The sequence below is a fragment of the Schistocerca nitens genome, chromosome 6 (assembly GCF_023898315.1).
Source record: "Schistocerca nitens isolate TAMUIC-IGC-003100 chromosome 6, iqSchNite1.1, whole genome shotgun sequence".
NCBI classification, from domain to species: domain Eukaryota; kingdom Metazoa; phylum Arthropoda; class Insecta; order Orthoptera; family Acrididae; genus Schistocerca; species Schistocerca nitens.
In genome coordinates, this window is record NC_064619.1 from 257,530,219 (window position 1) to 257,548,364 (window position 18,146).

The window sequence follows — 18,146 nt, forward strand, 5'->3', positions numbered from 1 at the left end:
GGAAGGAGGAACCGATGGTTGGGAAGTTGCCGTACGTAAAAACTCTTCACGAGTATGCTCTTTTTTCGAAGTCTTGGTGTCTGACTTTTGGGCTCGAGATTTAGCAGAACTCGACGAAGGGTGAGCCAGAGAGTGGGCAGGCGAAAGTGGTGAGGTTGAATGTGCGATCTTTGCGCTGGCCGATCTGACGACCGTGGCACTAAAGGTGAGGTCGCATGTCTGCGTGGCCGCCTCCTTTGTTGGCCGATGAGAAGCAAGGACAGCGTTGTATTTTCCTTTCTGAGGCACGGTGGGCTGTCGACTGGCGAATAATTTTCGAGCAGCAAAGGTCGACACCTTCTCCTTTACTTTAATTTCCTGGATGAGCTTTTCGTCCTTAAAAATGGGACAATCTCGAGAGGAAGTAGCGTGGTCACCCATACAGTTGATGCAGCGAGGGGATGGAGGTGGACAAGCACCCTCATGGGCATCCTTGCCACACGTAACACATTTGGCCGGATTGGAACAGGACTGGCTGGTGTGATTGAACCGCTGACACCGATAGCAACGCGTAGGGTTTGGGACATAAGGGCGAACGGAAATTATCTCATAACCTGCTTTGATTTTTGATGGGAGTTGAACTTTGTCAAATGTCAAGAAGACAGTGCGGGTTGGAATGATGTTCGTGTCAACCCTTTTCATAACCCTATGAACAGCCGTTACGCCCTGGTCAGACAGGTAGTGCCGAATTTCTTTGTCAGACAATCCATCGAGGGAGCGTGTATAAACGACTCCACGCGAGGAATTTAAAGTACGGTGCGGTTCCACCCGGACAGGGAAGGTGTGCAGTAGTGAGGTACGCAGCAATTTTTGTGCCTGGAGGGCACTGACTGTTTCTAACAACAGGGTGCCATTCCGTAATCTGGAACAAGACTTAACAGGACCTGCAATTGCGTCGACACCTTTCTGAATAATGAAAGGGTTGACCGTGGAGAAGTCGTGACCTTCGTCAGACCGAGAAACAACAAGGAACTGTGGCAACGATGGAAGAACTGACTGTGGCTGAGACTCAGTGAACTTACATTTGTGAGCAGACATAGTGGAAGGTGAGGAAACCATTGCGGAAGAATCCCCCATGATTACCAGCGTCTCCGATGTCGCGCTCCTCCCTTGTGGGGGCCCTCTCTGAGGGCACTCCCGCCTTAGGTGATTGTTCACACCTCAGGTCACACCTCCCGACAAACGGACGGAGGGACCAATCGGCACTTTCGGAAGGTATCAGCTCGGGTAATCACCCCTCCCTGGGCCTGGCCGTTACCAGGGGGTATGTACGTGTCCTACCTGTCTACCCGGGGCAGGGAATTACGCGTTACCCCGTCACCGGCTACGCATGGAGGTGCGTGGGTCGGCCTTCAGACACGCACAGGGAGGAAGAAAGAGAAAGGGAAAGGAAAGAAGAGAGGTCTCAAACGCCGCAGCGGAGAAAAGGGTAGAGAGAAGAGGTAAGGAAAAGAGAAGGACAAAGGAAGGATGAAGACTTACAAGCAAGGAAGGCTAAGAATGTAGTATATTTACAAGCGTCCGTCTCCGGACGTAGGCACAAACCATAACCCCAGAGGGGGAGAAAGGGAAAGAAAGAGCCAGAGGTGAAGGGGGGGGGGGGGGTGAAGATGGGGGATGGGGAAGGATGCGGAAAGGGAAGGTATGCAGCCCGGAAAGGAAGGAAGGCCACATCAGCTCGGGGTCCCGTGCTCGCTACGCACGTATCCACAAAAGAGTTGTGGATCCCCTGGGGGGTTGTGATGAGAGTCTTCACTCCTTCCTCTCGTCACATCTGTTAGCATTCCATACCACCTTCTTCCTCTCCCTCTTTCCCCTTTTACTTTTCCTTCCACATTTCGTATGTAATGTGTGTCCCATCCACGATGTTTCCCTATTACGAAGTTTCTCTCTTCTCCTCCCTTGCTCAGCATCTCATTACAAATCTTGTCGACCCTTTCAGTTTCTCCATTCTAGTGAATAACCACATTTCAAACCTTTCTAAAAAGAAAGTGTTCTTTTTGTCTGTCTATCCACATTTATGAACCACGAGACACTACATTCTACACAAAACGGTTGGTGTATTTTATGTATGATAAAAGCACATAATATGCATCAAAATACTTCGCAGAAAGCTGAAAATTAACTATTATGTCTTCTGAATTTACTTGCCGTTTCAGTCTCTATGATGAGAAATGAGCTAAACATAGGTAAGTGTCCTTAAATATGACACAGACAAACATGAGGCTACACTACTGGTCAATCTGTTACCAACCTCTACATGGGAGGCTTTGCCAACTCTCAATCAAATTATTATCTTTCAACTTCCTGCAGACCTTGAGCTACACCACAGTTTAATCTGTCACTAAAAGCAAGATTTTGACAGGGTTTTATACCACAGTCAATCCTATTCTGAAAATGTACATACCAGAATTTATACAGTACATACAGGGCATGTACATTTATATTAATCTAGCTGCTAATTTTAATGGAACTCTTTCTCCCCACAGATTGGGAATCAAGTATGTTGTCTTTTTAATTGGACAACAGAAGTCAAAACTGAATAAAATGCATCCTATTCTTTATTTGATCCTTCCGAGCTAGTTTATTTTTGTAGTTGGGCTTCATTTCCACTCAATTTTATTTGCAATTTCTGGAGGATTTACATTTATGTAATCAATTTGGTGGCAATAAAAATGAGAGCAGTGAAATTCCAGGTGACTGAATTTAATGCTACCTCCAACATAGTTGCTGGTTATTACATAGTCTATCACAATGAATGATAAATCTGTTACTCTGGTGTCTAAAATCATTACATCTTTAAGATTATAGGAGCTCAATATACCTGGTAAATTACTATTGTGAAAGGAATTTGTGTCAACATTTAAGACACCTAATACTGTGCAGCTGATGTGTCCAACTTAGCCTACTACATTATTCTGAAACGATCCACATTAGTGGTTGATAGATGGCCATCAATGCACTTGACTGTGTTGTTCATGAAACCTTTGTGATGGGTCATAATTCCAGTTAAGGGTCAATCCATACCAAGTGGTCCAGGAAAAAAAAAAAAAATAAAATAAAATAATTAGTTGCTTGACCATCTCAGAAAAATTTTATATTTGCTGTGTGAATTCCCCAATCATTAGTAGTCAAAAAATGAAACATTCCACATGGGAAAAATATATCTAAAAACAAAGATGATGTGACTTACCAAACGAAAGCGCTGGCACGTCGATAGACACACAAACAAACACAAACATACACACAAAATTCAAGCTTTCGCAACAAACTGTTGCCTCATCAGGAAAGAGGGAAGGAGAGGGAAGGACGAAAGGATGTGGGTTTTAAGGGAGAGGGTAAGGAGTCATTCCAATCCCGGGAGCGGAAAGACTTACCTTAGGGGGAAAAAAGGACGGGTATACGCGCGCGCGCCCACACACACACACACACACACACACACACACACAAGCAGATATATTTAAAGACAAAGAGTTTGGGCAGAGATGTCAGTCGAGGCGGAAGTGAAGAGGCAAAGACGATGTTGAATGACAGGTGAGGTATGAGTGGCGGCAACTTGAAGTTAGCGGAGATTGAGGCCTGGTGGATAACGGGAAGAGAGGATATATTGAAGAGCAAGTTCCCATCTCTGGAGTTCGGATAGGTTGGTGTTAGTGGGAAGTATCCAGATAACCCGGACGGTGTAACACTGTGCCAAGATGTGCTGGCCGTGCACCAAGGCATGTTTAGCCACAGGGTGATCCTCATTACCAACAAACACTGTCTGCCTGTGTCCATTCATGCGAATGAACAGTTTGTTGCTGGTCATTCCCACATAGAATGTGTCACAGTGTAGGCAGGTCAGTTGGTAGATCACGTGGGTGCTTTCACACGTGGCTCTGCCTTTGATCGTGTACACCTTCCGGGTTGCAGGACTGGAGTAGGTGGTGGTGGGAGGGTGCATGGGACAGGTTTTACACCGGGGGCGGTTACAAGGGTAGGAGCCAGAGGGTAGGGAAGGTGGTTTGGGGATTTCATAGGGATGAACTAACAGGTTACGAAGGTTAGGTGGACGGCGGAAAGACACTCTTGGTGGAGTGGGGAGGATTTCATGAAGGATGGATCTCATTTCAGGGCAGGATTTGAGGAAGTCTTATCCCTGCTGGAGAGCCACATTCAGAATCTGATCCAGTCCCGGAAAGTATCCTGTCACAAGTGGGGCACTTTTGTGGTTCTTCTGTGGGAGGTTCTGGGTTTGAGAGGATGAGGAAGTGGCTCTGGTTATTTGCTTCTGTACCAGGTCGGGAGGGTAGTTGCAGGATGCGAAAGCTGTTGTCAGGTTGTTAGTGTAATGCTTCAGGGAGTCCGGACTGGAGCAGATTCGTTTGCCACGAAGACCTAGGCTGTAGGGAAGGGACCGTTTGATGTGGAATGGGTGGCAGCTGTCATAATGCAGGTACTGTTGCTTGTTGGTGGGTTTGATGTGGATGGACATGTGAAGCTGGCCATTGGACAGGTGGAGGTCAACATCAAGGAAAGTGGCATGGGATTTGGAGTAGGACCAGGTGAATCTGATGGAACCAAAGGAGTTGAGGTTGGAGAGGAGATTCTGGAGTTCTTCTTCACTGTGAGTCCAGATCATGAAGATGTCATCAATAAATCTGTACCAAACTTTGGGTTGGCAGGCCTGGGTAACCAAGAAGGCTTCCTCTAAGCGACCCATGAATAGGTTGGCATACGAGGGGGCCATCCTGGTACCCATGGCTGTTCCCTTTAATTGCTGGTATGTCTGGTCTTCAAAAGTGAAGAAGTTGTGGGTCAGGATGAAGCTGGCAACATCATCTTTGCCTCTTCACTTCCGCCTCGACTGACATCTCTGCCCAAACTGTCTTTAAATATGTCTGCTTGTGTCTGTATGTGTGTGTGTGTGTGTGTGTGTGTGTGTGTGTGTGTGTGTGGGTGGGTGGGTGGGTGGGTGGGTGGGCGCGCGAGAATGTATACCTGTCCTTTTTTCCCTCTAAGGTAAGTCTTTCCGCTCCCGGGATTGGAATGACTCCTTACCCTCTCCCTTAAAACCCACATCCTTTCGTCTTTCCCTCTCCTTCCCTCTTTCCTGATGAGGCAACAGTTTGTTGCGAAAGCTTGAATTTTGTGTGTATGTTTGTGTGTCTGTCGACCTGCCAGGACTTTCATTTGGTAAGTCACATCATCTTTGTTTTTAGATATATATATATATATATATATATATATATATATATATATATATATATTATTTAGAAATGGCGGCCATATTTGTTCCAGGCCGCATGAGTTTTTTCATATTTGCAAGTATCTACATTTTTTACAATTATTCAGTAGTGGCTTGTCCAAAGCCTTTCAGATAAAATGCATTTAGTACAACACACAATGGGCTACAAATTAACATCATTATCACTTAGCTGAATGTATTCTTTAATATATATTTAATAGTTCAAAGTTATCAGCCACAAATTAAAAAAAGTTCAATTTTTGAACAATAATTTTCGAAAGAAAGATCATTTTCTCAGGTTTAAAATTTTTTCTGCTATTATACTGTATAGTATAGTTACTTTATATAGGGTATCAATGGTGTTCAGTTTACACTTAAAAAAATACACTATATTAAAAAAGGGATTTTTTTAATTTTTCCATTTTGTGGCCTGCAATGTCTTTGTTGGGGGGATCAGATAAAAATCTGAAAATTTCACAATTAAGAGGCCTCTATGATATCAAACTTCAGTATAAACTTCAACTTTGAGATTCAATTGGAAGTCATGGGGAAAAAAATTTACAAACAAGAGGCAAAAATACATTTTTTAACATCTGAGATATCTGGTAGGCTAATCAAAGTATATAAACTGCATAATGTAGCACACCACATTATACTAGTTAATGATTGTCGAAACAATGCTGTGGTAATTGTTTCAGCAGGCTAACAATTGTTTCTTTGAGCCTATACAAGTCTGATTGTTGTCATCCCCCTTACACCAACAATTGTCTGCTCACACTTATTTAGCTAGAAGTTCTTGAAGTGTGGAGTTGAAAAATGGTGTCTCCATGTTCTGTTGGTGTTGTTATTAATGAAGCATGTCATAAAAGAGTGTATGGAGTACGTCCTAAAGAAACTACTTTAATCAATGATTACAGGGAAGAAGAAAAAGCGGTGTTTTACTTATGAGTTGGCCCAGAGGTCAAATCAACAATCAAGTACCATGAAATTAAATACTTAAAAAAATTTCGTCACCTTTTTGGTCAGTCTTGCACGGACCCTTTTGAGAAACATAAGAAACCTATAACAAAAGAACTGTGAGAAATAACATTTGATCATTATTCTAAAAATAAAAGTCCCTATGTCAATCTCATACCAGGAAAATCATTGTGCCCAACAAGGAGAATTCACCCAGCAAATATAAAATTTTTCTGAGATGGTCAAGCAACCAGTGCTGGACCATTTGGTATGGATTGACCCTTAATTCTAGCGAGCCTATTCTGCAGGACTGGTAATATTTTACTCACGGCAGTGGCAGCAGCTGCAGCATAGTGTGCTGATGTTGGCCATAAGGTATATAATTAATGCTGTTCCTGCTCTATGACCGACAGGTTCTTGTTTGTACCTTGCCTACTCAGTAAATTCTCTTCGTAAAGCAAACATTTCATAACGAAACATTTGCATTAATATGAATGTCAATTCCGTGCAGTCAAAGGTCATCGCCAACATCAGTGAACTACGTAAATGACAACTTAAGAATAATTTAGCCACAGCACTGTTCCAAGATAAAAAGAGCTTAGAGCATTTTTTATTTTTAATATACTGACCAACAAAGAGCTAATGTTACCCACAGTAATTACTTACTACTGGCTATCCGTTTAATTTAAAGTTCATCTGCTTCCAGCCATCTTCAGTCACTGCCAATGCAAGTGAAATATGTTGATTTATGAATTCCTGTAATTCAATTCCTAGGTAAGTCTACTGTGCATGAAAATGTAGCAGACACAATGGCCTTGTTTGTTCTACATCTTTACAATGCTTACTACAGAAGGAAGCTCTTTGTGTATAACTGCACAGTCATTTAGCCTTAAAAAACCATGACTGTGTAATAAGGTATGATAAAAGAGTTAAGCAACACTGTCATACAAGTCGTAATAAATTTGGTAACAAGAATTTGCGAACATGGAGATGGAATAATGGTTTTTTTGTTCATAATATGCAGACTACTACACCAAATTTAACTTGTTAGCAGACATGTGTGTGATACTGTACAATTGCTCTGTGGCTAAATACAAAGGTTCAGGGTTCAATCTTCAGTTGGTTACAGTCCGCCCCCCCCCCCTCTCACTTATCCCTTCTTCCAACTTCGGTAACAAATTGTTAATGTGAAATACGATATCCCCCCCCCCATAACTGGCTCGATAAAGAGCTTCAAATTTTGGTAGAATTCAACGGCATGCCATGTCAAATAGTACAATGCCTAATAACCTCTGTGTAGTTCAAACCTACGTCTGTGTCGAGGTCATCCTTGTTTTACTGTAGGATAATTTGTTCTGTCCAACATCGTTACGTATAGCGAGATACCAAATATAATTTTCATAGGTGGAACATTAATTAAGATTCAAAAAAATTCTACTGTTCTTTATTTACTGGCAATATTTGTTATTTAAGGCTAAAATGTCAAGTTTTCCATATAAGCAGATTTTAGTAGCAACACTAACGATAACATTTCTAAGTCAACTGGGCCAAACGTCAAATTGTGGGTTCTGGTTCTTTGAAATTCTGCAGTTATGCAATTAGGGCCCAGATGAACTCCCAAAGATGTAAGTCAAGGGAAACATTTCCAAAAATATGACGATGAAACTGTTAGTAATGCTGTCGCAATGTTCCCCTGTTAGGAGAGTCCAACAGGACAATGATAGGCGACAGGGAAAAATTAAAGACTGTGATGCTCCTGCACTATACATGACAGTTATGTTCGCCCTTAGGAGTGTCTAGAATTCATGCTTGGGTTTTGCTGTATACGACTACACACATCGATAAAGAAATAAGAGTTAGCCTATACCGAACAAATCTGTTCGGGAAAAATTATACACAAACCACGTAAAAATTTCATCCTACATCGCCTTAGCTTACCTCGTGAGCTGTCTTCTCTATTAGTCCGTGAACAGTAAACGGACTATACATTCAGGAGTTACAAACAAAACAGCAAATTCACTTTCTCATGGGAGTACGATACCGTAACACATCGCAACTTCAACATTACATGCAACGGGCACAAGTTTCATTCAATTTGACAAGAATTAATCTCGGTGTTAACACTCTTGCCTGACTACATATAAACCTTACAACTTCACTCCAACTAAACTCATCCACACACTACCACAATTGTTATTCCGCGCGCCAAAGATTACTATAACACGCAACCTTTCTGCTGTGGCGCTTGGTACCAACTGTCTAATTTGATATCACAGCTTCGTCATTTCTACTCTGTGCTACGTCATAGAGCATAATACAATGCGGTAACGTCATGCGATATTAAACTCCAGGGATCCAGTAGAATGCAATATAATCGCGAAAGTACACATACGTATTACGTAGAAATGCCAATTGCTTTATGGAGCTGAATTGTAATATACAGTTATGAATTTCTGTTACCTACTTTTCGACTGACATGTTCCACTGGGAATATGAAGTATGAAACACGGAACTAACCATTTAACGCCAGAAATAGGATTTCCGTCAAAAATTAAAAGCTCTGGGGAATATGCAGTACATATAAGGCTATATGCTTAGCTTATTTATGTAACGTAAAATCTTTTATACATACAATATATGACAGATAATAGACAATTCTTTAGTGTACAGTAATATTAGACAATTAAGGGTTTGATGCCTATATTATCAAACACGGTCAAAAATTAGTCAATTAAAAGGATTTGACAGTTTTTAATGCATTCACTTGATTCGTGCTCTTTATATTATAATTACTATTGAGGAATTCCTTTATTCCACAGAATGAGTTTTTAGAAGAAATGGTTTTAGTCTACAGTTCTGCTGCTTGCCAGAAATTTTATTTCCCCATGAAGATTGTCGAGAGTTTTATAATCGTGTATTTCCTTCAGTGATCTGTAAATAAGCTGGAGTGGAATTCCTACTGTTACAGCGTGTCGGCCAAATTTTCCTGTTTTTCGTGTTTTGTCCAATTGCAAAATGAGGCCCAATAAATGTAACAAGAACTAAAAATAAACATGTCTTGATTTTGTATCCACTTGAACTAATTACAGTACAGTCCTGGTGTATGATCTAGTGAAATGGCAGCTCTGCCATATCATTTTTTTTTTTTTTTGTTATCCAGACATTGACAAGGTGATAATAAAATGTCTTATGTTTTATTTCTCTTGTACTTCATTCATACACCTACGTCTGCATCTTCACCCATATTCCGTAAAGCACTGTGAAGTGCATAACAGAGAGTACTTCCCATTGTACCAGTTATTAGCGCTTCTTCTCGTTCTATTCCCGACTGGAGCGTGTAGAGAGTGATTCAATGCCTCTTTTTCGCGCTGTAATAAATCTCATATTGTCCTCACAATCGCTGCAGGATACATTGTGTTATGGTACAAAACGATTGTGAGATGCTTCAGAAATCGATAAATTGGGTAGGCTAATTTATTACCCAAATATCTGTGTAACTCGCAAAATAATATATTGTAAGCAGTGCAGATGGTGGTTGTACATAGTGGTCATAGTTTGCTCAAAAAAATTACGATGCATTAAAAAAATTTTGGTGTTAACGTAAATGCTGTAGGCAACGTATTGCTTCAGATTTAAAGTACTGATATGCAAAAATATATTTCGATTTAGACTGAGCAGTAGATGAAATTTCGATTTTTACATCAAATATACTTTTTAGCCCTTCCTCCACCCTTTTCATCTAGTTCAAGCACATTTTGTGTGCAAACAGAGCCAGCAGTTTGTGAAGCAACGATTGGCAATCGGCTAAGATTAATTTGAATCACAAGGTACATCATAATACTGACATATGCGTTTACAGATGCCCTGGGAATAATGTCAAAAGTCACAACAGTAAAAGAGGAAACTTCAGAAGAATTTGGACATTTGTATACACAGATAAATCTGGAGAGTATTGAGTTAGTTAGGCTATTAATACTGATTTTTTTGATTCTATTAAAAATATGTTCTCAACGCTCAGTAAGAAACATGCAAACCCTTTTTGTTTTGGAGCTGAACAATATTAAATGAACATTATTGAATATTTTGTTGTTCCTTATAAAGCTAAATCATCTGAGTGACAAGGTGAATCCTGGAGCTGCAGTCCTGGACAATCAAGACAAAAACTCACAAGATCACTGTACCCATAAGAGTTGTGGATTTGGAAACCTGCTGATGGGGACTCGTTTCTGGAGAAAGAACTCTCAAGGCATATTACTAAATTCTTGGTCACACAGAGAGAGACTGAAATCTCTTGCCTTATTTTAATGTGACAGATGACAGGAATCTGGATGCATGCTGAAGTTCTATACTCAGAGGAATCTCATTATGTTCACCAAACTGTTTCTGCGCCATAGCTGTCATATATGTTGGAGAATAATCCAGCGAGAAGCAGAACAATTCCTCAGTATGTATTTGTTGAACTGATAGGATCACACCATTATCCATAATATAAGTATACTGGTCAGCACGAAGTCAGTCATCTATTCTGGGTAGCAAAATGAGGCAAACTAGATCTGCTGCACAGACCAGTGGCCTTTGTATTTTTATGAATGGCCTGGAAGTCTAGTTTAAAAAAATACCATTTTACAACAGAAAGAAGAGTTTATTATTGTAGACACATCAATGGCTCAATTTTCTTACAAGAAGATGATGCAGAAGATGTAAAGAAGTAGCCCAAAAAAGTCTTACACTCACCCTTATATTAAATGTACTGTTGATACGAAAACATTGAGCACATTGACTTTCTCATTATGGCTATAAGAAAACAGAATGGGAAACACACATCTGGATCTATAAAAAGCCGAACTGTGCTGATATTAATACTAATGAAAGTTCATGCTGACCATGGCAGTATAAAATGGCGTACTTTAGAGTCATGATTATTAAAATTTTAAGGCAACTGGTCTTAGCAAGCAACACCATCATGGAAACAGTTCTAAAATAAATTATGATCAATAATTTCCAAAATAATAATGTAGGTGGAAGACTGCACAAGAAAGTGAAAAGACTACACTAATATGAAAAGTATGCAAGTTCAGCAAATAATGCTGCTTCTAACAATAGCAATGGAAAGAATGCATGATATTCTACAATTACTCAAAATAGACAAATATCAGACAAAATGGAAGAATGGTTATGGTAGTTGATTAGTTATCTAATTCCATGCTCCATACATCATTTGCATGATAAATTCTAATGGCGTGGAGTAAGTCATTTTATATTCACACCACAAATTATTTTGTAAATGTGGTTACATGCCAATGATTTATAACTGTTTTATTTTTTTAAGAATGTGCCAACGGAGTTCCTACCCACCACTATTTACATTTTACAATAATAGAAGTGTTCTGCCAAATACGAGTTGTCAGGGAGAAACTTATTCAGTTTGTTTTCAAATTTTACTTTGCTGTCTGACAGGCACTTTTTACAATAGGGTAAGTGATCAAAAATTTTCATTGCAGCATTGTGCACACTTTCTTGTGCTAAAGCATCCATAATACAGCGTAATGAATAGTATCTTTTTCTGGTATTGTACTTACATACATTGTTGTTCCTTTTCAACTGCAGTAGATCATTCACTGCAAACTTCGTGAGGAAATAAATATACTGTGAAATATTGGTCAAAATGCCTATCTCCTACAAGAAGATCGTTGCTCAGGACCACATATTTTTCTTACAGCACGTTTTTGAGTAATGAGTACTTTCTTTCTTAAAGATGAGTTGTCCAGAACATTATTCCAAATGACATTATTGAATGAAAATACGCAAAATATGCCATTTAATTGATGGTTATGGTTATGGTAGTTGATTAGTTATCTAATTCCATGCTCCATACATCATTTGCATGATAAATTCTAATGGTGTGGAATAAGTCATTTTATATTCACACCACAAATTATTTTGTAAATGTGGTTACATGCCAATGATTTATAACTGTTTTATTTTTTTAAGAATGTGCCAACGGAGTTCCTACCCACCACTATTTACATTTTACAATAATAGAAGTGTTCTGCCAAATACGAGTTGTCAGGGAGAAACTTATTCAGTTTGTTTTCAAATTTTACTTTGCTGTCTGACAGGCACTTTTTACAATAGGGTAAGTGATCAAAAATTTTCATTGCAGCATTGTGCACACTTTCTTGTGCTAAAGCATCCATAATACAGCGTAATGAATAGTATCTTTTTCTGGTATTGTACTTACATACATTGTTGTTCCTTTTCAACTGCAGTAGATCATTCACTGCAAACTTCGTGAGGAAATAAATATACTGTGAAATATTGGTCAAAATGCCTATCTCCTACAAGAAGATCGTTGCTCAGGACCACATATTTTTCTTACAGCACGTTTTTGAGTAATGAGTACTTTCTTTCTTAAAGATGAGTTGTCCAGAACATTATTCCAAATGACATTATTGAATGAAAATACGCAAAATATGCCATTTAATTGATGGTTATGGTTATGGTAGTTGATTAGTTATCTAATTCCATGCTCCATACATCATTTGCATGATAAATTCTAATGGTGTGGAATAAGTCATTTTATATTCACACCACAAATTATTTTGTAAATGTGGTTACATGCCAATGATTTATAACTGTTTTATTTTTTTAAGAATGTGCCAACGGAGTTCCTACCCACCACTATTTACATTTTACAATAATAGAAGTGTTCTGCCAAATACGAGTTGTCAGGGAGAAACTTATTCAGTTTGTTTTCAAATTTTACTTTGCTGTCTGACAGGCACTTTTTACAATAGGGTAAGTGATCAAAAATTTTCATTGCAGCATTGTGCACACTTTCTTGTGCTAAAGCATCCATAATACAGCGTAATGAATAGTATCTTTTTCTGGTATTGTACTTACATACATTGTTGTTCCTTTTCAACTGCAGTAGATCATTCACTGCAAATTTCGTGAGGAAATAAATATACTGTGAAATATTGGTCAAAATGCCTATCTCCTACAAGAAGATCGTTGCTCAGGACCACATATTTTTCTTACAGCACGTTTTTGAGTAATGAGTACTTTCTTTCTTAAAGATGAGTTGTCCAGAACATTATTCCAAATGACATTATTGAATGAAAATACGCAAAATATGCCATTTAATTGATATGTCTTTCTTTAAGAGTTGTAACGTTTCTAAGTGGTAATGCGGGTGAATTAAGTTGTTTTTGGAGTAACAAAATGTTATTTCCCAGTTTAAATTTTCATCCATATGGGTATCTTAAGGATTTGGAAGTTTCATCTACATCTGCATATATACTTTTCTAGCCACTGTACTGTGTTTGGTGGAGGGTACCCTGTACAGCCACCAGTCATTTTCTTTCCAGTTCCAGTCATAAATAGAGCAAGGGAGAAACAACTGCCTATACATCCAGCAGTGTCCACCCTTTTTGTTAATTCCTCGCCATGTCCTACACTTATCATTTGAGTAGTATCCCTAGACATACAGATCTGAATATGTTGGTCCTTCTCAAATTGTGAGTGAGGCCACTCACAGAAAACCAGTCAATGATACTTTTAAGAATTATATTTTCTTGTGCTGCTGTGTATGTACTTGGATTGATTACAGCGCTACTGTAATTCGCAAAAAGAACTAATAGTGGCTGTTGAATATTAGACAGAAGATCCTTTACATACATAAGGAACAATATCAGACCTAAGGTTGAGCCCTGGGGAAATCAATACCTGATTTTTTTCCACACTCAGAATAATTTCTCCTGACTACATTGATTGAATTCAGAAAGTACCATTTTTCGTATTATTTTGTTTGTGCACTGGTTGGCTATACCATCAACTGCATAAAATCTCAATTTCTCTAGGAGAATACTGTGATTGACTCTGTTAAATACCTTATATAGATCTCAGAAAATACCAATTTAGTAATTTAACACGTAAAATGAACATGTAAATGATACTCTCATTAGAACAACTCTCCTGAAATCCAAACTGTGATTTATTGAGGACATTATTGTTGCTTGGGTTAGATATTACTCTAGAATACATCAGCTTTTCAAAAATTCTGGAAAATGACGCCAGTAGTGAAACAGGTTATTAGTTTTTGACATCCTTCTTATCACTTTTCATACAGATATTTCAATCTCTCTGCAAAAATGTGTTAAGTTGGTGATGCATTACATATTTCAGATAAGGCAAATCTTTAGTACTCTGTTGGAAATACCACTAAAACCATGTGAGTTTTTATTTTTGAGAGAACGTAAAATTTTCTTAATTTGAGAAGGAGAAGTTGGTAATAAATTCATTTGATTGAATTTTTGAGAGTTATTTTTTCCATATACTACTGCAATTTTTCTTTTGAATTGTTTGTCCTATGCTTTCTATTATATTTAATAAATGATTATTAAATATCTTTCCTACCTGTGACTCATCATGTATACCCCTTCTACTCAGTTCAATAGTGATGTTATACTGATCTGTGGTTGGTTGTCCTGTCTCTTGTTTTACTACGTACCATATAGCCTTAAGTCTGTTGTTGGAATTATTGATTTCTGACATTTTGTGTGTCTCCTTCATTTTGAATAACCTTTCTTAGTAATTTTGAGTGGTTTTGAAGTGTGTAACTACTGCAGGATCCCTGCTTGTTGTCAACAGATACATGTTCCTTTTCTTTCACAAGATACTTTAATCCCCCTAGAAGTCTGTGGTTTTTTGAACTGCTGTTTAGCGTTCTTTCTGATTAGCCTATGTGGAAAGTTGTTTTCAAATAATGATATGAATTTGTCATGGAATAGATTAAAGTTTATGTCAGAATTTGGGTTAGTCTAAATATCATCCCAGGTAATCTCTTGTAAACTATTCTTAAAAACATTTATTCTAGAGCTATTAATTATTCTTACTGATTTCTGCTGAGGAGTATCAGTACTGTAGGGTGGTATCTTTATTATTCTAATCAACACATTCTATTATCACAAGGAGCAGTTGTTGTTACGGGATACAAAATTTGAACTTCTTCAAATAAAACATTATGATTTAGGATGGTCCTGTCTTTATCCACCCACATTGGAAAATTAACTAACGAGATCAAATTGTAGGATCCAAATAAGGTTACCAGATCATTTTCCCTATCAGAATCCTTTAGAAATTCCATATTGAAATCACTGCAGACTATTAATTCCTTTCTGTTGTCTGACAGATAGCATAGTAAGGAATATAAATTCCTCACACACAGTTGAAAATTTCCTATCAGGAATCGATATACAGTTACAATTAAAAGTAAAGTATTTTTCAGTATTAATTCACAAGCACGCACTTTTGTGTTCTGAGCACAACAAAATGTACTCGCTCAATACTTTGAACTAATGTTATGTCTTAATATACATAAAAACTCCCCATTTTCCGTATTATTTCTACACAAATAAGACACTAGAGGGAAGTCTTTTATATTTAACTTATCTAACCCCATGGTTATGCAGCACTGAGATAGTCACAGGAAGTCTACCTATTCAGAGTTCACTAAATTTTCTAAACATACTAGAAGCTCTTCTATCTTTTTACTCTATCCCCTAATATTCTGATAAATAGACTAACCTCTCTTTTCTGTGCATTCTTAAGCAAAGATTAAGAGATTAAGGTAGGCTTCCAAGTCATGAACATAATAGGAAACAAAGCATAATATAACATATAACAAATGTATTTTATAACATATGAGAAATTTATTTTTTCTCATGTGTCTTTATTTGCATTTCTCTTCCTTTTATGCTAGAACACAACAATGCTGGAGATTTTAACATAATCATTTGATACTTCTTATCTACAAGTGTGTGCTATATTACAGAATAAAGAAGATATGAAACAATTAAAAAACTGAACAACTGCTCTACAATACCAACTAACACTGAAAAAACATACCCTCAAATAGATATAATGGTTCTACAAACATCCACAACAAGGATATGCCTTGAAAAATTCTTTTTAGCTGTAGGGTGTCTTCTGTTAAGTGGTGTGGTGGTAGCGAAGGTGAGTGAGCAGACTCATACTCATGAAGGATGGTATACAATAAACTAACATTTAGGCATGTTAATAAAATGTAGACTGCAACAATCTAAAGGAAAATTCCCAAAGCTTCGAAGATGTTTACACAATATGTGAGTTGTTTGTACCTTATTTCTCTTGTTTTTTCTATGATTCACATTTAATATGCCGATTTCCCAGCATTCTTCAGCATCTTCAGACTGTTTATGAAGAGGTGAAAAGATTAGCTCTCTCTCTCTCTCTCTCTCTCTCTCTCTCTCTCTCACACACACACACACACACACACACATACACACACATGAGGCGCAGCCAGGAAGTAAGTCTCCCTATTTTTTAAAAATGAAGACAACTTAGTTACACGAAAAACTTTTTTGGTAACAGATGCTGCAATGTTTGAACTATTTTATTTTTCGACATAGTCACCAAAAGAATTAAGACACTTGTCACAATGTGTAATCAACTTTTCTATTGCTGTGTCATAGAAGTTTTTCCACCTGTGAATGGAACCAGCATGTGACAGTTATCTCCAACTCTTAGTCGCCAAAACGCTGGCTGGAGGACAGAAATTTCTTGAGGCGCAAGGAAAGATGGAAATCGCTGGGAGCAAAATCACGACTGTATGCTGGATGATCGAACACCTCCCAGTCGAACTTCTGCAAAACAGCTGCTTTGCAATGAGGCACATGGGGACAAGCACTGTAATGAAGCAGTACAAAACTTGATTCCACACCACTTGTTCTTAGTGGCACTTTGCAGTTTCTTCATTGTTTCACCGTAATGGTCAGTATACACTGTTTCACCTCTGGACAGGAAGTCAATGAGCAGAATGTCCTTTCTGTTCCAGAACACAGTGCACATCACTTTCTCCACTGACACGGTCTATTTGAATTTTGCTTGACTAGAGATCCACTGTGATGCCAATGCACTTACTGCTGTTTGGTTTCTGGAATCAAGTGAGAAACCCAAGTCTCATCGCCCTTGATGTCATAATTATTATACCCATTACTGTCATTATGATACTGCTGCAGAAATGTTCAGTGCTGCTCCACAGCATTTTGTTTTCTGCCAAGGTGTCAGTTTTTTCAGCACTCCCTTGGCACACAATTTCTTAAACAGAAGGTGCTTGGTGACAAATCAAGCAATAAAGATGGCGATATCTGTGGAAAATGGCTGCTGAGCTCTGTAATCATGAAGCGACACTTCTCCAAGGTGCGCTGCCACACGAGCTCAACTAGGTGATCACTGATGAGGGATGGTTGCTCACTGAGCTTTTCATCATAGACATTTCGATGACCGTCGGAAAAAGCCTACACCAGCAATGCACCGTCTGTTTGCTCAGCATGTTCTGCCCATAGACCTAACAAAGCTGACAATGAATTTCGATGGGTGCTAAGTTTTGTGCATTAAGGAACCTTATCACTGAGTGAACCTCGCAGGTGGCGGAAATTTACCTTCTGGATGTGCCCCATACAATCATTCTTTTTTTTTTATAGGGGATGTGATTTACCCATACACTTGTACACTTCTCCCCATAAAAAGTGTTCTATGGGAAGTGTGTTGAGTGCACTTTGAAATGTTTTCTGGTTGAAACTCTTCGATTTAATTTTTTGATACAATATTCTTAATCTTAATTTCTCATTAATGAAATTGCAATCTTAATCACATATAACCAATCTCTGCATTTTGGTATTTGTAGTATATCTTCACAAGTGACTACTTCGTAACAAACATAAAGGTATGCAATCTGTCCAAAAAGAAAGAAATGATTTAAAGTGGCATGGTCAATACTGTTACTGGCAATTTTATAGTTCAACTGATTTTATGGATGATAAGGTACAAGCCTGATGCCCCAATGGGGCACACCAGGACAACCACGAAAATTTTAATCATG

General features: G+C 38.4%; 1 protein-coding gene across 3 annotated transcripts in view; it reads right to left on the reverse strand.

The window, feature by feature from the left end:
* LOC126262263 (probable ATP-dependent RNA helicase DHX35) overlaps positions 1 to 8,467 on the reverse strand; it is a 233,149-nt gene extending 224,682 nt beyond the window's left edge. For all 3 annotated transcript variants that reach the window (XM_049958759.1, XM_049958758.1, XM_049958757.1), the window contains exon 1: positions 8,162 to 8,467. The gene's annotated coding sequence lies outside the window, so the exon portion shown is untranslated. The remainder of the gene's footprint in view (positions 1 to 8,161) is intronic.
* Positions 8,468 to 18,146: the final 9,679 nt, after the last annotated feature.